Raw genomic sequence first — 12,333 nt, forward strand, 5'->3', positions numbered from 1 at the left:
AAAAAAGATTAGGAGGAAGACTTGTAATTTAAATGGTTTTGGTTCAATGAACTGCATCAATAAGTCTGAGGTCTTAAGCTTTTTTGCCATGATACACAATATATTTTCTTGTCCATTAATTCTAAGGAAGTGGACGTTACAGCCAAATTTAGAGACGATGGTTTCTCTCTAAGAAATCTCTAGAAACTGACAATTTTGCAGCACTTCATGACAATGAGACAAATAAACACAAGCATAAACATAAGCAACTAGACCTCATTCAGACTTCTCCTGGAAAAATTAAGATGGCTCCTTTCCTTAGTAGCTTCTTGGTGTCAATTTAAAAACTACATTAGAGTGCATGGGAGTTTATCGACTCCCTCTTGCTCACATCTCACTTTCTCTGTGAACTAGTCACACCTACAGTCTCTTTATTTAAAAAACAACACACATCAAAATATCCATTATTCTCTATATAGAAGGTCAGACAATTTGTTACCACAGAAAGAAATTTGTAGAGTATAAATTTATACTACTAATAATGGATGTTACCCGACTCAATTCTTATTTATTTATTTATTTATTTATTTATTTATTTATTTATTTATTTATTTATTTATTTATTTATTTATTTATTTATTTATTTATTCATTCATTCATTCATTCATTCATTCATTCATTCATTCATTCATTCATTCATTCATCTATTTATTTGTATCATTTTTATGCTGCCTTTCTTTCAGTGAAGAGACACATGGCAGTATTTTCTCACAAAGAGAAATTTAAAACAAAGTAGACTATTAAGCAGCAATTAAACATAGTAATATTAAAACATTAATCTAAAAACAATTTTAAAACATTAAAAAGACATTGCAAGGATATAAAAAAGCAATAACCACAGGGCATCTAAATTATGTTAAAATTAAAAGTTAAAAACCTGCCTGAAAATAAAGATTTTTACTTTTTGCCAAAAGGAGGGGGGGCAACTAATGCAAGGAAGATTATGCCACCACCTAAGAGACACTACCCACAAGACCCTCTCTTGGATCCCTATCAAACATACCTGTAAGAAATACAGGACCACGAGAAGGGCCTTCCCAGATCTTAAGACCTGGGGACAGTCATATAGGGAGAGATGGTCTATCAGACATCCTGGTCCCAAGCCATATAGCTTTCAAAAGTGCTGTGGAGAGAAGTGATTCCTCCCCACCCACCACCCACCCCAGCCATTCTTATGTCCTCACTATCTGCTCTACAAGGTTTGGGAACACATCCAGGAAATGGGGGTCGCAGGTGGAAGGCAGGAGTCCCGTTGCACAAATAAATTTCCACTTTCATTCACAGTACTGTATTGACTTTTACTTACTAATACCACATCAATGGTGAAAGTATTCATCTGGCACTGCCAATGTCAATGTTTGGTAACCCTGTTTTGGCCACATGAACCTATCAGTGGTCAGCAATAGAAGGAGAGCACAGTCATCCATTTTCAGATTATCATGTTAAAGATAAACTTCAAGATAATTCTGTTTTACAAAACCACTTCAAGCAGTGCTGATTTGTTCCACCACCTTAAGAATGGCATTGGAAATGCACAGCATACATTCAAAAAAGCAAAATGTCTGGGTTGGATGCAAATAGTGTACTTGCATATGCAAAAAGTGGCTTTTTCAGTTCTCTTTAGATGCCAAGTAAAAAATTATTCAAATAATAAATTTTGGCTCACTGACAGTGGCAACACAATCTCAAATCTAAACACACACACATGCACACACATGCACATGCGTACACACATACACAAAACCTAAATGTGAATTTGTGGTGAGTTTCCCCCCTCAGGCAAAGCCCCTCAGGAATTCCAAGGAAAACCAAATATATTTCACTATTACTGAAATTTCTCATGAAATTTTTACCTATCCCTGGTTTCCACACTGAAGAGTCAGCTTTGGTTTATGGTAAAACAGTTTGCTTATTTTCCACTTCCTGACTCCAAACCAAAATCAGTATATCTCGGCAAACCTGGTAATTGTTACTCAGTACTTTTAACCTTGGGTGAAATTAAAAGATGATGAACTTCCATTTAGGGTTTCAAAAATGCTTGAAAGTTGCTTGTTATGTTACTGGGGGGTAGGGGTGGCCGGGTGGGAGAGATGAAAAAATATTAATCCACAGGATGTTTCATTTTTATTTTATTATGTGAAAGAACATCAACACAGTTGGTTGACACTGTTTATCAAACAATATTATCAGGGACTGAGAACAGCAGAAATTAAATTATTCAAGAAAGGAACATGTACTGTTACAAGGATTACTGGAAATCAGATGTATGTTACTTGTCCAGATATACTTCCAATAGAATATAAAGATCACACTTGGTGTAACACCCTCAAAGCCCTTTTGTTATAAAGGCTAACTGTCAAAGAATATCTGTTTCCCCCCCTCTATTTTTTAATGATGGGTAGCTTTTCTCTCACCTATACACCTTCTCTCTTCCCTATAATATACTTAAAAGTGGCTTCTTTCTAGTGTGATTTTGTGCATTGGTGATAAATTCAAGTATCCAATAAAAATATGAGTGTGCATGTTGTTTTGTTCAATATGGTGTAATACTGACAAAGGAATCTTATCAGCAGGCAGTAATACAGCTCAGAACCTCAGGATTCCTTCTGTACAGTACATTTCTGTATGTACTGACTGAAAAGTTAAGTGTCACCGAGCACCATGCAACTAATTTCCGTGAATATGAGTACAGAACTGAAGCAACAGCTATGTAACATTTCATTATGAAATAAAACTGCCTGTACATGTTAGCTGGTTTACAATGCTATGCAGACTTGGAGGCAGGGGTGGCCTGTGGCCTGAGCAGGAATCGCGGCTGACTTTGAAATAAGTCCATACTCCAGTGAGTTTCCATAGCCAAGACGGACTGGAACCCAAGACCATTGGTAGCTGAATTTATTTATTTATTTGATTTATATCCTGCCCATCTGGTCTGGTCTGAATGAGTCATCAGCTTAGGTGACAAGTACTGAGGAGAAGAAACACTTTTTAAAAATTGATCCTTCTGAATTTTGAAACACAGTGTCCTAATCCACACCTCTTGGAATGATATGTATATTAGAATAAAGATATGCCTCAGATTCTGCAGTTCTTGAAATGCTATAATACAGTTCTCAAGTTTAAAAAAAGTATTTTAAAATGTATGAGACAAAATTCAGTTTTTAAAAGCTGTATTTGCATATGTATTTACCTGCAAATCCTGTACACTATCCTCAGACTTGCTCCCTTAAGTTCCATGAAAATTATATATTATGTGTTGTCAAGTCATAACCAACTTGTAATCATAGTAATCAACCACCCAGAGTAGACATGTTCTAGATGGGCAGTATATAAGTCTAATAAAATAAATAATTAATAAGGCTTTCAAGGAAAGTGAGATATTCAAGGAGTGGTTTTATGTACATATCAGGTTCCATGATCAAGCATGGATTTCAACCCCAGCCCATCATTCTAGCTACTACACCGCAAAATGTATCCCATTTTAGGAAAAGAGTGCGGTCCAAATTGAGCCCGTAATATTAATGTGGCCTGATGGTGGAGAGATGCATCCTGTATTGGGAGAAATCTCTTATCAGTTGTATAGCTAATGAGCCTGTTTGAATGATACATGAAGGTGAAGGGAAAAATAAAGGAGACTATTACAATATAAGCTACACACCGCTGTGTATGTATGTATGTATGTATGTATGTATGTATGTATGTATGTATGTATGTATGTATGTATGTATGTATGTATGTATGTACGTACGTACGTACGTATGTATGTACGCATGCATGCATGCATGCCACCCTATAGCACTTGAAGAACTCTCTGGATGGTTTATAATTTAATTATGCCACATCCACATTGCACACCCCTCAGTGAGCTGGGTACTCAATTTACTGGACGCAGAGGATGAGTGAACCTTGAGCCAGCTACCTGGGACAAACAGGTTGTGAACACAGTTTTGGCTGCAATACTGCAGTTTAACCACTGTGCCATGAGGGTACTCCTATTTACAAATAATTTTCTATTTTAAAAAAAAATTGATAAGTAGCAAAGTTTTATTTTCTTCACAATACGGTATTAGGAAACAAAGTGAGTGTACCCGCTCACTTGAAAAAGAATGAAAGAGCTGTTAGTAACTCTAACTTGCTTAGTGTTAATATAACAAGAAAATTAAAAGAGGCTTTGAAATGGAATAGTCATTACAAATACAGTCAATAATTTTTTTCACCCTTGTTTCTTTTTATCTCCCTGCATTTGAGACCCTACTTGTAAACCTCAATAAGATCCAGTAATGTCCCTATTCATCCCAAATTAATTAATAAATATTAGAATTAGTCTGGAGTAGTATGCCATTGCCAAATGAAGTGTGAGAAGTGAACTCCATCACACACACATTTTTTTCCATATAGTTGCTATGTGAAAAGATGTTTGTCCCAATCATAAATATGAAAACAAAAAAACTGATATGGAGGCATTTTCTCCTAGAGTTCACTGTTGTACTTCATCTGATTAAAAAGAATACATCACTGAGGATTATAGAGACTGCCACAGCTAAGTAAGTTCCAAAATGTCAAAATTCAAAGGGGATATACAAGTGACATGATTGTAAATCTCTCTTACCTAGATAAGGCAGTTATCCAGGGTTATTTTTACAAATCAGAAGGCAAAAAGAAAGCTTTCACTTGCAAATGAATAAGGAAAACAAGTCAGTTTACAAATAGAGGAGAACGTAACATCAGCACAACTGAAGCAATGAACCATCTCAATTCATAATTCATGCCAGCCTTTTGAACTTTTAACAGGATAAAACACAGCAGAGGTAGAACAGTTACAGCAGAGGGCATATGAAAAAAATCAGAATCATCGGTCTGACACTAAAAATTGCTACTGTGAATATACAATATGTTTAGTTCCTTAGGATACGTTATTCTCTCAAGAGCTAGCCATAAGTACTGATAACATCTCCAATTCCAAACCATTTAAAGCAAACCAGACACTATGTCCAGTTAAAAATTCAGATTCAAACAAAATCAAACTGCAGCACATAAATTCAGTCACTTTGATGTTTCAAGCCAATGAATATTTTAAAGTGCCACTTTGGTCTTAACCAATGCTATGTTTAAAAAAAAACATTAGAAAAACAGCAAAAGCACCCTAGATTACGATAGTCATGCTTCTTGTGTAAGCAGCCACAGATCTTTGCTAAGACTTCTCTGTCATTAGGCAGCAGAGATATCTTTTCATAGGTTTCTTTTTTCTTAAACAAAGATCCAAGCAATTCTTTACCATAAAAAGTATTTGGATGAATAAATAAAAACGACAAACTGTAAACTCCATACTTATCAAATTGTCTGGGGGTTTGTGCTATGAATTTATGTACTGAGACTTAAATGTTATAGATACAAATGTTTTTAAACTAACTTACTATCTCAAAACACTGATTTGCAGCAGTGAAGCACAATTTTCATAACGCATTCTACACAGGAACCCACATGGAGAAGTAGCAAGGTGAAGTTTGCCAAGAAGGAGGTTAATTTTGGATTAAATATTGGGCAATCAAGTATGAAACAAGCAGAGACAAACAGCAGTAATGTGGAACAGTGAAAATAGCACAGTGTCTGCTGACCATCACAATTCCTACCAGTGCTACTGCTCTTCAGCTTCAACAACAACAAACCTTACAAGTGTGTTCTAAGGACTGCAAGAAAATCATGAACATGGAGCACTTTGATTATATAAAAGTGCCACATGAAAGCATGATATAAATGCTCAACAAATACATAGATTCATATATTCAGAGTTCCTTCCATGCTTAACCTTTACTCCAACCCCTAAAGTCAATGTCATTCCCACAGAGGAAAAGGCTAACAGTGAATGTCTTACCTAGTAAGAGAAGAAGGATCAGAACTAGGCAGTATGGTAATACCCTTGCCGTTTCAATCTTGCAACTGCACAGAGCACAAAACTGAAAAGGCACAAATCTTCATACAAATCCATTCTGCTTCCAAATGAGCACTGATGATAAAGGGATGGAAGATCACTCTCCTTTTCCAAAGATATAATCACTACCAGTTAAATAGAAATAGTCATAGAGGCTCAGGTACAACTTTGTACAAATGTGCCACAAAAATTATCTGGCCCCTGGAATATTGTAGTGTCACATGGGGTGGAGATGGTTTAAAAGAGCATTCACTTCTTCTCCAGCACAAAGTGCTCTTCCTTTATTGCAGATTAGTTGCCCCTTGACACTGTTTTAAGTGTTAAGTGGCGATAAAGATACTGAATGCTTCTAAAAGGCATTAGCCATCAGAAACCTAAAACTAAAAGAGTGAAGTTACTCTATTTCACTCAGCCCAGGGGATGCAACCATATATCTACAATATCATGTCACAGGTACTGTACACTGAGGAAAAAACATACCAAGCATTAAACTAATGCACTTCTGCCCAAATTACTGGGAGCATCTTTCAGTCTGGCTTTCCTTGGGAACCCTTTGGAAGGAAACAACACCGAAGGAAATACTCCTAGGATAGTTTCTGGAACAAATAATTGAGGTTTTATTCTAGATGAGGCAAAAAAAAATCCCTTACTGCACCTTAAAGACTGAGAAATCTACCCCTTAAAGACTGAGAAATCTACCCTTGTGTGGGATGATCAGCTGCAATCTTAACATCAGAAAGAGGGTGCCCATAACCTTGGGCGAGCCCTCCCCCGCCTTCCCCGCAAAGCCTTCCATCAACCGAGTCGACACGTTTTCTCTTCCCCTTGCCTTTTGTCGTTGGAAATCCCTCACGCCAGGGAAACCGGACGGGGTACTTGTGGCGCGCGCGCCCCCGCAAACCACCACCCCCCCGCGAGAGGCGCTCAGTCCCGCACCTCCTGCCCTCGCCAAAGGGCGCCTCCGTGCCTCAATGTCACGAGCAACGGGCAAGGCTATTTGGGGAGGGGGGCTATGGAGGGGAGGGGGGCTATGGAGGGAAGGGAGGCGCCCCAGTTAAGGCAGCCCCCCCCGTTCCATTTGCAGCCTAATTGCCTGTTTGTTTGTTTTTTCAACTCGCCCCCTTCCCCCCTTTCTCCCCCCCCCCGTTCCCTGACAGGGCATCCCAGCTGTGGAGAGCTCGGCTCCAGAGGCCGCTTGGCTTTTCCGAGGCCACGTTCCCTCTTTCCCCTTTGCCCCGCCGCCGCCTCGCTCGCCCCGGGCTGCCTCTTCGCCAGAAACTTTGGCGAGCCCAAGGGCAGCCGAGGCGCGCGCTCCCTGAGTCTCTTTATTTCGCCCCCCCCCCCCAACCACCACCACCACCCCGAGCGGCTCCCTGAAAAGGCGAGAAAGGGAGAGAGAGAAAAAGAAGACGAGTCTCTTACCCGACAGGTGGAGAGCGTGAGAGGGACGGGATGCGCCGCGCACTCGCGGCCGCCTCGAACCCCGCAGGTAAGGCAGGGAAGCCACAAGGCGAAGCGCCGCTGCCCACAGACGGCGGAGTCACACGACAGCCACCTCTCCTCCTCCTCCCAGTGCAAGCGAGCCGGAGGGCTCCTGGTTAAGCGCGCGCGGGGGGGGGAGGGTGTTCCTTCCTTATCCAAGCGGACTCCAGCACTCCGGGCGGGCTTCGCGTGCACCTGTGCGCCCTCGGAGGCGGCCGTTCCTTGTCCCTGACTGGCTTCTTCTCGCGCCTTTTTTTCCCCTTCGGTGCTCTTCTCTCCCCCCCACCCCCTTTACCCCGCTTTTCTCTCCAGAGCGCCAACGACTTCGAGACCGGGCTCTCGCCCTCCCTCCTGCGTCCCCCGGCCGGTCTACCCGGCACGGCTCCTCCACAAAGCAGCGGCCGCGCCTTGGCGCTCCGCCTAGTACCGGAATGTCCGAGCCGTCACCGCCGCTCCAGTTGCAGCTCCAGGTCCAGCGGCAGCACCAGCACCACCACCACCACCACCACTATTATCGCCGCCAGTCGCCGCCGCCACTTCGGGCTCCCCCGCCCGCTTCCAACTCCACGCCAAGAGCAGGCAGCTCCGGAGCGCGCCACTCATTGGCTGGAGCCGGCCCGCCGCTGACTTCACTCCAGCCGCTCACGCCCACTTAGTGGATTTCCTAGGCAGGGTTTTTATTCTAGGGGCGCCCGCTAGCGCTGCCAAGCGAAGCCCCGTAAGGCTCCCCGGGACTGACCAGCCACCCAGCCATGCGGGCAGTGGCTGGACCGTTTGCACGAAGGAGCCTCCCCTCCAACCCCGCCTCCTCCTCCTCCTCCTCCTCCTCGCCGTTTCCCTCTGGCGAGCGCCAATGATGAGAGGTATAGTAATAAAAATATAATAAAAGGGAGACAGCTGGGAAGCTAATCACCATTGAAGACGAGTGAGGGGGGGGGGAACCGTCGGACGCAGAAGAGACGGCGGCGGACATCAAGAGAGCTGGCCGGTGGTGGCAGGAGAAACAGTACAAAGAGAAAGCAGTGGCTTTATCGGAAGATACGTCCACCAGCTAAGGGCTCTATGGAGATCTTGGTGGGGTTAAAATCCCGTGATCCTTGATATAACCACTAAACGGTGAGCTTTTAACCTTCCGTGCCCACTTCTCAGGGTGGCTACTGGTCATCTCCACTATCAAAGGCAAGGTACCTGTGTATATCCATTGTCAGGAAACATGGGATGGAACGTTCCTTAGGGCTTCTGGTTGGTTTTCTAAAGGCAACGAACTGAACAGTCGAGTGAGCAGAATGCTGGACTAAGTAGCCTTTGATCTGGTCGCACCCCCTCCCTCTTCCATATCCTTGTGTTCTTCGGGGCACATGTTATTATTTACTGATAATGAAGCAGCAGAGAACAGCTAGAAGGTTATCTCCTGCACTATCGATTGGGCAGAGTTCCAGGCTTGTTCTGACAAAAAAAGTGAAGCTGGGGGTGAAAACAGGCATTGTTAAAGCTAACAGCGTATTAGTGTTGGAGAGACATGATTCAGTAAACTTTTGTGTTTGAAAAATCAGACTTCAAAGAATCACGTTTATGTTCTTAAGTCTTGAAGACCAGTCACAAAACAACGGAACCTAATTTGTGGCCTCCTGGAACTAACAGTCAGACACTACTGAGGATTTTCCTCTTCTAATGACAAGTTATTAATGGTGCCTGCTTCTGCCCTAAGTAAGAAGGCAGAAGTGTAAGCAAGTTCTTGTCATGGCAGCATATTTGAAGTTGGAGGTGAATATTGTGGAATGGAAGTAAAAGCGTTATGGAGACAAGGTAGATTTTAAATTGATATTTTAAAAAACCTGATAGCCCCCGTGAGCATCCATGTAACCCAAGAAATAACATGGAAGTTCATATGCAGACAGGAATTACTTTTTAAAAAATCAGTGGGGTGCACAATCTTGGAAAATACAGATGTTTATAAGAATGAGACTATTGCACTAGCCCTGCATAAGTCAAATGTAGCATTTAAATGAATAGGTCAAACTTGATATCCCAAAGAAATGGCTTTGTTGCTATATTTTCATATTTAAGCTAAATTCACCCAAGAGTATGCAGAGGCGCCTTCTTCTGAGTAAATATGTATAGATTGCTCTTCATTTCTGTTTTGAACTGCGTCCTGCTCCAGTCTTCCTATTCTGCCATTTTCAACCAAAATTAACAGTGCTTGGATTGGATTAGTGAAATCCCTGTACAGCTTGGTCTTAGGCTGCAGTCACACCAGCAAAATGTTTCCAAGTTATTCCTCATGAATGTTTAACCTTTTTTGGGGGTTCAGACAATACAAGGCCATTTTTGATTCTTTTGTTCCCCTCCATGCTATATCCACATCAAATCCAGCTCACTGGGAGGCTACTACTATATTGGTTCCACATCTCATCACGCGGTACAACTGACATCAGGTTGAGAGTGTACAGTACTCCAAAACCAATTCATTTCCTATGAATCTGACATGTGGCCCCACCTTTATCACCTGCTGTTGTTCAATTCCCTTAATTTTTTAAAATTAATTTTTAAACAGGAATGTTGACATGTTGGTATACTTCTGTCAACTATGAGCATCAGTCTCCCTACTGTCTTCTGGTGGCCACTGCAGTGTATTGAGTGTTCTCCACATATGGTAACAAGGCACAGAAATGGGAAGAAATGGCCGAGATCAGTACGTGGCCAGCAAAGGCATTTTGCTGACAGTGATGTACCCACACATTTTTTTCTTTTTAAAAAAGGAAAGTGGGGCAGAGAAAGGCCCATGAAAAGGAAGGCAATACATCCCACTCAGTGTAGATGAATTTACTGTATCTAATTCAAACCCAAAATATAATGGTTAAAATATGAACCACTATAACAGGATATATGCCATGTGACCACAATGGACAACTATATGGGGGAGGGCATTTCTCTTGTGTGACCACAGCCTTAGTTAAATCCTAAACAATAAGAATAACAAAATCAAAGTTAAGGTTACATTCCAGCTCACAGTTTCCTACTGGAGTCTTTATTTTGAAGTCCATGTTCTTGTTTGCAGAATCGTAATTCTCAGCTATATTCAGGGAAGCATTGATTTAATGGACACTTTCAGAGCCATCTTCTTCTGGCATTGTATTACATGTTGCACAGCACAAAATAATATTCTTAATTCAGAGACTATGTACTGTGATAGTAAAGCATTATTAAATGACAGATTTTTTTAAAAAAAGTCATCAAAAAATCTGAGAGATAAAACAATATATATGTTTCCTTAGATATAGATTCCACTGTGTGTTTTGGGGATTTATTATCTGGAAAAGTTTGTGGGGGTAAGAGGGACTTCTAGCAGTACAGTAAGACTCGTATACTTCAAAAGGCAACACAGGACAAGGTGTGACATCTGTGATCTCAGACATCCCGTCGTCCTCATTTGAATTTGGATTCCAAAGACTAGTTGAGAGTTGGGGTGCATGTATAGTAAGTAGTAAGTTAGCATTGTTTATGGTGTTGCATCAATAACATTCTTCATCATGGGTAGCACCTGTTAAAATAATCAGCCTTAGCTTCCCATATACTGGCTTTGTGAAGCTTCAGCCAACCTGGGTCATAAGCGAGCATGTGCCATAAAACCACAGTTGGGAGGGGAGTTAAACATTAAATATTTACTTGGTTTTAAAATCATTTTCTTGTTTTATGTTTTTGTGTCTTGTTTTCATGTATATACTGATTTTATAAAATGTTTATGTTCCCTTTAGACAGGCAGTCTAGGTGTTTATGAATAACAGTTTATTTTTTTTAACAGCAAGTAGAATATACCTATTTATAGGAAAGAATGACATCCATTTCTTTAGCTCCCAACAGCTTTCTGTGGAATAAAACAACTCATGGTTGAGGAATATAGCTGCATGTCATATAATAAGCAAACAGCTAACTGATAGTTTGATCATGAAGTGGATCACATACGTTAATTATTCATAAAACAAAAATTAGCAAAGCTCATCTGCAAAATGCAAAATAAATTGCACATGACAGTTGATTAGGGAAGATAATCTGATTATTATTCTGATTTTTTTAAATTTACTCTGAAGTTATAACATTAGGATGCAACACCATGAGTTTTACTTGTACACAAATACACACCTCATGGGCATCAAGTCACATGTAAATGATATTGATCTACTGAAGGAGTATATTAATAGGCAATGAAAGATGTCCTTGAGTATCATAATACTTCAACAAAAAAACTGGCATTTTAATCAAATGGTATAAATATTTACAAATTTGAGATCTGCAACTGTTACTTGTTAATGCACTTTTAATGTCATTCAGTTTATTCATGAGTAAAAGCTGGTTTTAAAATATACTGCCATTTGCATACTTAAAACAAAATCATCAGACCTGTGATTCATTCATAGCTCATAATAAACACCATATTATATAGATGCACTCTGTCTTATAGATACATACTACAAAGAATACTATACACTCAGAAATTGTCTACAATTAATCTGACTGCTGTTTTTGCTGAATTTTGCACTGTGTATACTCAGATGGTTATAGTCTTTACCAGCAAATTGAACTTCAGACTTACACTGCAAACCTGCGGTTCAGAAATGGGCACTGCAAGGTGATAAAAAATGTCAGAAACTCTCCTCTGACTTCATGGATCTAGTGGAGAAACTGTTTGTTGGATAACAACAGAAGTGTAGCACCTTAAGTTTTAATTAGCATAAGCTATCCTCATACTGGTGGGTTTGAAGAATAATAATGAAAGGTATCAGCAATTGCTGACCATAACAGACATCTTAACAGTCATTATAAGAGATAACCAGGACATAATGATATAGGCGAGCAGTTAACATATGTATTGTGATTAGGGATGG

The 12,333-nt window shown here is 40.5% G+C and overlaps 1 protein-coding gene and 1 long non-coding RNA gene across 3 annotated transcripts in view; one reads left to right on the forward strand and one right to left on the reverse strand.

The window, feature by feature from the left end:
• CHRM3 (cholinergic receptor muscarinic 3) overlaps positions 1–7,526 on the reverse strand; it is a 295,948-nt gene extending 288,422 nt beyond the window's left edge. For both annotated transcript variants that reach the window (XM_072993175.2, XM_072993174.2), the window contains exon 1: positions 7,391–7,526. The gene's annotated coding sequence lies outside the window, so the exon portion shown is untranslated. The remainder of the gene's footprint in view (positions 1–7,390) is intronic.
• Positions 7,527–8,172: 646 nt separating this feature from the next.
• The window catches only part of LOC140705357 (uncharacterized), a 105,456-nt gene continuing 101,295 nt past the window's right edge, over positions 8,173–12,333 (forward strand). Inside the window, exon 1 of the long non-coding RNA XR_012084756.2 lies at positions 8,173–8,566. This is a non-coding gene — a long non-coding RNA (uncharacterized LOC140705357). The remainder of the gene's footprint in view (positions 8,567–12,333) is intronic.

Source organism: Pogona vitticeps, chromosome 1, assembly GCF_051106095.1.
Source record: "Pogona vitticeps strain Pit_001003342236 chromosome 1, PviZW2.1, whole genome shotgun sequence".
NCBI lineage: Eukaryota > Metazoa > Chordata > Lepidosauria > Squamata > Agamidae > Pogona > Pogona vitticeps.